The 8,869-nt window shown below is 39.5% G+C and overlaps 1 pseudogene; it reads right to left on the bottom strand.

The window, feature by feature from the left end:
* Positions 1-1,235: 1,235 nt before the first annotated feature.
* On the bottom strand, positions 1,236-2,141 carry LOC145689475 (uncharacterized; annotated as a pseudogene).
* Between the last annotated feature and the right edge of the window lie 6,728 nt (positions 2,142-8,869).

Below are 8,869 nucleotides of genomic sequence, written 5' to 3'. Positions count from 1 at the left end.
TCTGCAACTAAAGTTGAAAAAAAAAATGGCGGAATAAAATTTGCAAAAGTCGAAAAAGTCGTAGAAATGTTCTCAAAAGTGGCGATAAAGGGGTTATTGAGGTTGCTGATTACGATTCTGCAACTAAAGTTGAAAAAAAAAATGGCGGAATAAAATTTGCAAAAGTCGAAAAAGTCGTAGAAATGTTCTCAAAAGCGGCGATAAAAGGGTTATTGAGGTTGCTAATTACGATTCTGCAACTAAAGTTGAAAAAAAAATGGCGGAATAAAATTTGCAAAAGTCGAAAAAGTCGTAGAAATGTTCTCAAAAGTGGCGATAAAGGGGTTATTGAGGTTGCTGATTACGATTCTGCAACTAAAGTTGAAAAAAAAAAAAATGGCGGAATAAAATTTGCAAAAGTCGAAAAAGTCGTAGAAATGTTCTCAAAAGCGGCGATAAAAGGGTTATTGAGGTTGCTAATTACGATTCTGCAACTAAAGTTGAAAAAAAAAATGGCGGAATAAAATTTGCAAAAGTCGAAAAAGTCGTAGAAATGTTCTCAAAAGTGGCGATAAAGGGGTTATTGAGGTTGCTGATTACGATTCTGCAACTAAAGTTGAAAAAAAAAAAAAAATGGCGGAATAAAATTTGCAAAAGTCGAAAAAGTCGTAGAAATGTTCTCAAAAGTGGTAATAAAGGAGTTTGTGAGGTTGCTCATTACGATTCTGTACCTAAAGCTGGCAAAAAAAACGTTGTTAATATTGTCGAGGTTGAAAAAGTGGAAAATAATAAGTCACATGTCCTACTGAATTATTTTCTTTATTTACATGTAACAAAATATAAATGTTAAATAATTCAATATTATCAACACTAATTATTACAATCAAAACAATACAGATCAATTTTTGTTCTTTTAAAACTAAATGCAACTTGAAGTTAGTAACTAATTAGAAATGCGCGCACACACGTATGATGTCACGCGATGATGGCGAATTAGTATGGGTGCGAATGTTTAAATTTAACTAAAGGTGAATAATTTAAGTTTTGGAGCCAAACACAAATTCATCTATATGCACAATGAACAAGTGTTTAACATACGAAGATTACGCTTTCGAAACTAACGATGTCACTATTCGTTAATCTTGTGTACAGATACATCATTTAAGGTCGGCCAAGTTTAACATTTTAATTGAGATCTCTCTTAACAATGAATCTTATTTCAACTGTTTATTGCGCCTATAAATTGGAATTAAAGTCTAGTAATCGCCTGAATCGTCCGTGTCGTAATCACTAGACTCTTCAGAAGATGTGTAAATAATTGGGGAAGAGTTTGGAGGAATTAATAATCGAAGAGCTTCCGGTCGCAACGATTTCATCTGTTTACGCGGTAATTTTCTCAAACTAGAAATGTAAGGATCTGAAGACACTAACAATTGTAGAAACACATCTTCCATAGTTTTGACTCGACTACACTTCCGTGCATAATCTTCCCTATACCTTTTTAACAATTTGTTACACGACTCTTGTGAGTCTTCTGACATTTGTCCAATATGAAGCAATGATGCTTCCACGATTTGTTTTCCGTGTATGAGCAATTTATGTACGGAAGTCGGCATGAAAAACCACGGATACAGTTCGACGTACTTTTTAGCTGTTTGTAAGCAGTACTCTTCAGTCATCCAAACTAATAGCATGACCACATGAAATTACCTGCAAAATTACATGAAATCTTTTTACTCAATCTTCATTTACCCCTGTGATTACCACAGAAACAGCTTCGTTTTCAAAAAAACGACGAGCTGTATTACCATCATTGGTACTACCGAAGCCAGGTTTGCGTTTGTCAACAATGAGTCCAAGCTGTACGCGAAATCCGGTTTATATATATATATATATTTTGCATCCGCAACTTTTTGCTTCTCTTCAGGTGTTCGCGCTTGCCACTTTTTTATTTCAAGCTTAAACGCCAAGTGCAAAAACATTTCAAAACATCTTATCCACGCATGTAACGTGGACATTCCAAAATCTAAATGATCTTCATTTACTTTTAATTTTAAAATTTTGTCTAAGTCGTTAAATTGTTTTGACGTAGCTTGACATAAGAAACAGCGTTGAGTGGACGTATTGCTCGTTATTGCGTTGCAAATTTTCATATCAATCATCGTTAATGCCAGTTTGTACGACACAATTATTTCCTTCCTATCAATCACAGTAATAAAAGGTATTAAGTTTTTTTTTTTTTTCTTGATCTTTAATATAATTGGTTTCGCAAAGTGTATCTTTGGCGTTTTCATGTAAGAATTGTATCATAATAGGCCTACAAAACCGAGGAGACGAAGGTCTAGGATTTTTCCAAACATCAATTTCTGAATTGTCTTTCATATAAATCAGTTGCAAAGGTACAATCGAAGTAAAAAAAAAAAAAAAAAAAAAAAAAAAAAAAATCTGATTTAGATCCGTCATCGTCAGTAAATTTTTGTTTATACATGCTTTGGCCAGAGGTACCATCACATCCCCACTTGCAAATCAAATTCATATTGTAAGCGTTATCAGAAGTCAACTTCTTAATAACTTCTGTTTGCATTATTAAAATACGTTCAACGGTATGATTCAGCAAGGATTGCAACTTTACCTCGGCATTAGATTCATTTATTGTCATATCAGATTTAGGGGGATAACATTTTCGCTTAGCCTGTTGCACTAATTTATATGACGGATATAAATGACAATTATTTTGTTAGCTTGTATTTCGTAAACCTTGGTACTGATTTCTTGACAGTTTCTGTTCGATCATAAGAGACAGAGCAGAGTCGCCAGATAACTGCGTTTCAGGAATGAAAGATGCCGATTTTTTTGTAGGTACTAGCGGTTGATGGATCATTTGAAACCCCTTTGACGATATTTTCAGCATTCACATTTCCCGAAGACTCATTTGAGTAGCGTAAGACAGTTCCTCGAGAGATGTACTTGCCCGTAGTACTTCTGTCTTCCTCCGCTTTGTCCTTTCGCTGGCAGCATTGAAACTCAACGAAGGTCGACCTGAGCTTTGTGGACTTTGCTCGCATTTTGCACTGTCCATTTCGTTGAAAGAAACAACAACCTCTAGCAAGCTTCCGAACTTTTCGAAGAATAAGGCTTCAGTTCAGTGCTCTTAACTTCCTGCCACTTAGATCGAAAATCGCTCACCAGCTTGTGAATTCCGGACTTCGAACCTTGGGCCAATTTGAAAGAGCGACCGAGTTGACTGGTCATTTTTGCCTCAATTGTGCTGTAAATGATAGCCGCGCTATCATTTAAGTGGTCCCTCAGTAGCACGAAGAGGTCTTTCCGAGACAGCCCAACAACATTGGCGGTGTCCATGATAGCAGAAAAAGTCACTGTAAAATAAAGGAACAATAATTAATGTCAACATACTTCGTAATTTTCACAATGTATCTTTAACAACATTCACTTTTTTCACATATTTTGATGAACAATTACTTTTTACTTACGTTCTTATTTATTAGAAATGTACGAGATATTATTTTATATGGTTCACCCAACATTGTTAGGGTCGTCAAGACTAGGAGGCTTAGGTGGGCGGGCCATGTAGCTAGAATGGAAGAAAGTAGTATCCTGGCCTAAAAATGTCGCAAGATTTTCTAACTCGGATTTGGACAAACAGAATACTTGAGCCATAGTTGCAATGTGTTGTCTTAATTTAGTAGAAGTAAGTGACTCTACATTGTTAACTCCAGCTAATAATGCGTAATGTCGCATTAGATCAGAGCCTCTGATGCTTGATATTGACATGGCGTTTGGTCTCGCAAATAAATAAGGATTTTGATCTGAAACTCCTGCTTGTGATCGGTGTGATATCAGTAAATCAATCGCATTTACTACCTCTTTTGAAAGGAAAATAGGTACTTTCCTTCCCTTTTGTTTCTACAATTTCGTAATTCTGCACAAGAGTTTGCTCAAACTTCGACAAAGTCTGTTGTATTTCAGGGTGACATTGTTCGGTATCACGATTTAAATATGTTTGAAGAAACACCCTTTGTGCTTCTCCACCTCTTTTCCTATTGAACAAAATAATGGATGCCAACTGTACATTTATTTAATTCGTACCAAGCATGTTTGTCATAATCGTTTTCCAAATACGACTTCCACTTTTGAAATTCCTCTTTGATAGTTTTAAGAAGTTACTTAATATCTTCTGCCACTGGAAATAACTGCAATTTATTCCACTTTCTCGTAGATAAGGTAGTTAATGCATTTGAAGATACCTCACTTGTCCATTCCATATCTAATAAACATACAAAATTATCGGAATCCTTCTGCATTTCCAGGTTATTCATGGTTATCCCATCGCTTTTAATTATTAATGCAATTTTCCTCAAACTATGCCCCAATTTTAAAGCCAAGGACGGATTCTTGAATTTATGTGTTTCAAAATCAAAACCACATAACTCTCGCACGGCTTTTATCACTACAGGAAATTTAGCTGGTTTTAGACAATCTAATAAGTTACTTACGCTGTTATCAAGTTTACTTGTACAAAGAAGAAATCTAGCTACTTCCCTCATCTTTTGACTTACATAATTATGTAAGTGACGTTCATGCCCATGCTTCTGAAACAACTTTCGTCCGTATTGCAAAATATGTCTATGATTTTTTACTACTAATGTAATTTGGTCACTTTGCATACGGTTGAGCACGTTATTTTTGAATTCTTCTGTACAAAATTCTGGTGAAGGTAATAACATTAATGATGCATCTTGACGACATTGCTTTTGGAAGTTTTCAGCTCCTATGCATTTCTTCTTGTGTCTCCACAAATCTCTCTTAAGAAAAAACCTAAACATTTGTTACAAGGAACGTATTGTTGAATCGGTATTTCTCTAGATGGCCTTTTTGCTGGAATTACCGTTCCACTATTATTTAATATTACACTTTTGTTATGCTTGAAGTTCTCGGCATATCGAATTTTCTTTAATATTGTTTTCCTTTTTTTCAGATTTTTTGGGGTAACTTTGGCATAAGGCCACCTCGCTTTCATTGCTATGCTTTGTATAAATATGTTTCGATAATTTTGATACAATTTTTGAGCAATACAAACATACAGATCTTCTGTTGTAGCAGTGTACATTAGCAGTTCTCACGCTTTTACATGTACTGATTACTGCTTTCGTCTGGGTATTAGAGATATTTGCGCTTGTGTTCACACTCAGTTCATCTCTATTCTCCTCTAATGATGACATTTTTTTTCTTCAGAATATTGTCAATGTTTTTTTTCGTTGCTTCGGAAATGTCGCTGGAGACTGGTTCGGGAAAAACATCGCGAGTCTCTCTCTCTCTCTCTGCAGAAGAGAATGGTTGTTTGTGTGACAAGCTAGTACCGCAATATTCTTCAGAAGATCAATAATCCAATTTACATGTTGAATCTGCTACGGATTGGTTTTCTGAAAAGTTTACTGCAGTAATATTTTCAGAAGCGCTCGTATGATTGGTATTATTATCGATACTAAAATAATTTACAGTAGACCTTGATGTATGTGGGAGATTTCTTAAAAAAATAATTGCGGCTTGTATCAGTTTCGCTTGTATCAGTGTCGTAGGATCAGTTTCGGAATCATCTGAATCAAGTACGTGAGTGTCAGTTTCCATTTCTTCACTACTATAACCGGATATTTCACTAAATGAATCTCCAGTTTTGTTAAAGGAAGAACTAGCACAAAGTTCTGACGTAGTTTTTTTTTTTTTTTTTTTTTTTTTTTTTTTTTTTTTCATTCATTTGGAGAGAAACGCCACTACAGCCAGAGGAATCTTCGTCAAAAGACTCTTCAGAGTCCGAATATGGGACTAATACAAGACGACCCAATGAACGAAATTGTGTAGTGGATTCCTCACTAGATTTTTCATTCACATTCACCTCGTCTAAACTAAGCTGATTACTGTCTTCTGTATAATGTTTCGCACTCGACTCGCCAAGACGCTTTGCTAAAGAAGTTTTGGTACTAGTTTCTCCACTGGATTTTGCATTGTGTTCTTTTACAAAACTATTCACTTCTTCTGAGCAAAAGTGGTAATTGTCAGTTTCTGGTCGATGTTCTTCGCTCACCTCGCCAGATAGTAAACTAGGTTTTTCATGCACATTCACTTCGCCTAAACTAAGCTGATTACTGTCTTCTGTATAATGTTTCGCACTCGACTTGCCAAGACGCTTTGCCAAAGAAGTTTTGGTACTAGTTTCTCCATTGGATTTTTCATTGTGTTCTTCCACAAAACTATTCGCTTCTTCTGAGCAAAAGTGGTAATTGTCAGTTTCTGGTCGATGTTAATTCTGTATGTGAGGCGGACTATATGCCTTTCCAGGAATTAAACTAGAGACTGTGAGGCTAGTTTCTCGTAGAAGTTTTAGTTTGCTGAGATCCATGCAGTGTGGTCATAGGTAAGAACGTCTTAAGAAGGGTTTGAGGTATGGATGGGTATATGTGCATTGAGTTCTCATGTTATGCAACATAATCGTTTTAAAAGATTAAGTCGGTTTCGGACTTTTCAGATAATGGTTTGCAGGTGTAGAGTCCAAGCTGGCCTCGAGTCCTATGTGATCCCAAGATAGGTAAATATGTTTGTTGGAGGAATTGGAGTATCGTCGATGTTGATATCTAGAAGTCAAGATGTCTTAGAAGTGAGTGTCTAGTACGATACCCCACTTTCTGATTGGCTTTTGCGAGCCCCCACTTCGTGCGTTGCTACTGCGAGCCCCCAGATTGTGAGCGCTCGAGACGGGAACATATAGCATTGAGCATTGAGTATTCTTGACATTTTTCCTGCGAAAAGTTACGAGCCTAGGCTCCTGCCTTCCATGTGCTGTGTCGACTTGACTGCTGGTTGTTGACGTATCTCTTCTGAAGGACTGCAACTGTCGCGAGTCCTTTGTGCTTTCTTCTGTCTAGCCTATTGCGGGCGTGGCATTGGATACGTTCTTCTTGGCGGTGGTGGTCTGGTTCCAATCTGGGCGACTGCTGGGTTCGTTTGAGATCGGGCATTGGTCCAGAATCTGGTCGAGAGCGATTGCCTTACTTCGCTGAGGAGAGGCAGGTCCAAGTCCTCGTGTATCTGCGCGATAGGTGTGTTCAGGGAGTAGCCTGTGATCGCCCTTGCTGCTCTGTTTTGCACTGGAGGCGCCGAAGGTGGTATTGCGCTGCATGCTCCCACACCGGGTGCGCATACAGCAGTAGAGAACGAATGAACATTACATACACGTTTCTGTGTGCTTCATGTGATAGTTGTGGGCTGAGAAGAATCGGAAGGAGTGCCTTGAATCTTCTGTTAACAGCTGCTGTCGTTTCGATGATATGTTCAAACGTCAGCTTTCTGTCAAGGATAACTCTTAGGTATTTGGCATGTGGTTGTTGTTTGAGATGGGTGCCGTGCAGCGTCAGGTTGTAGTTCCTCCTCTTGTGGTATTTTCCGAAGTCGACGAGCGTTGTCTTCGCTGGGTTTATTTTTATTTTCCACTTCCTGGTCCAGTGCTCTATGTAGGTCAGATGTCTTTGGAGCGCCACTTCCGCATAGCCCCGGTTGCGGTTACTCGCGAAGATCGTAGTGTCATCAGCGAAGGTGGCCTTCATCGTGCGCGCAGTCGTCGGGAGGTCGGCTGTGTATATGCTGTATAGCAGAGGGAATATGCATGATCCTTGAGGGACCCCTGCTCTAATCTGTCTTGCTGCTGCCGTTACCCCTGCATGGTGGACCTTGAAGGTACGATGCTGGAGGTAGCTGTGTATCACTTTAACTAGGTACGGTGGTATTCCTGCTATCCTGAGTTTGTGGATGAGTCCGGAGTGCCACACTCTATCGAAGACTTTTTCGATATCGAGGAAAATTCCAAGAGTGTGGCCTACGGCGTTGAATTGGTATGTGATGTTTTCTGTCACTCTAACCAGTTGCAGGGTCGTGCTATGACCACATCTGAATCCGAACTGATGCTGCGGCACTATGTTGAGTTCTTCTGTTTGCTGGAGGAGTCTGCTCTGGATGACCCTTTCGGCCACGTTGCTGATGTGTGATAGGAGCTTATTGGCCTGTGGTTCTTGATTTCCGACCTCAATCCTTTTCCTTTCAGAATCATTATCAGTCTAGCCTCCTTCCAGCAGGAAGAGTAATGGCCTGTTTGCAGGATACCGTTGATGATTCTACATAGGAGGACTATCACTTTCCGTGGGGCATACTTGAATGCTAGAGGAGGTATCTTGTCTGCTCCGGCTGCTCTCTTTGGGTGTATTCTTCTGATGAGCTGCTGCACCTCTCTTGGCGTGGTCAGTTGGTCTGCTGGGCACTGGGTTGGTTGTTGGATGAGCCGTAGGCTTTCCTCTACTTCTTCCAAGGTTGCTGAATCTGGGTGGATCTGATGCTCCTTGAACGTGTCTTCCCAATGAGCCGCGAAGAGTTCAGCTTGATCTAGAGCTGAGTACACCATTCCTTGTGGGCCTCGAATCGGCTGCGTGCGAGTCGGTACTTGGGGTTTCGTGATAGAGCGCAGGAACCTCCAGAAGTCCGGTGATGGTGCGTCCAGCTCTTGCAGCGTCTTGTCCAATTTCTGGATTTTGAGTCGCTTCAGCCTCCTCTTAACGCTTGCGGCAAGTACGTTCCACAGCTGCTTGTATTGTGGTTGCCTCGAAGTTTGCCACTTCTTCCGACACCATCTTTTCATTTGCATCAGTGCGGTGGTGCGAAGTTGTTCGTGGTCTGCTTGCTGCTCTTGGTGTTTTGCCGCCCGTGTTGTTGCTGGGCATAACGCAGACTGCATTGTTGTTCAGAGATTGGATCGCTGCATCTATCTCCGTTGGTGTTCCCACTGGAAGCTGTGTGTCCACCATTTCGGCCATTAGTTGTCTGTACATGT

The sequence above is a fragment of the Thermobia domestica genome, chromosome 7 (assembly GCF_964235325.1).
Source record: "Thermobia domestica chromosome 7, izTheDome1.hap1.1, whole genome shotgun sequence".
Lineage (NCBI taxonomy): Eukaryota > Metazoa > Arthropoda > Insecta > Zygentoma > Lepismatidae > Thermobia > Thermobia domestica.
This window is presented reverse-complemented; position numbering and strand designations above follow the sequence as displayed.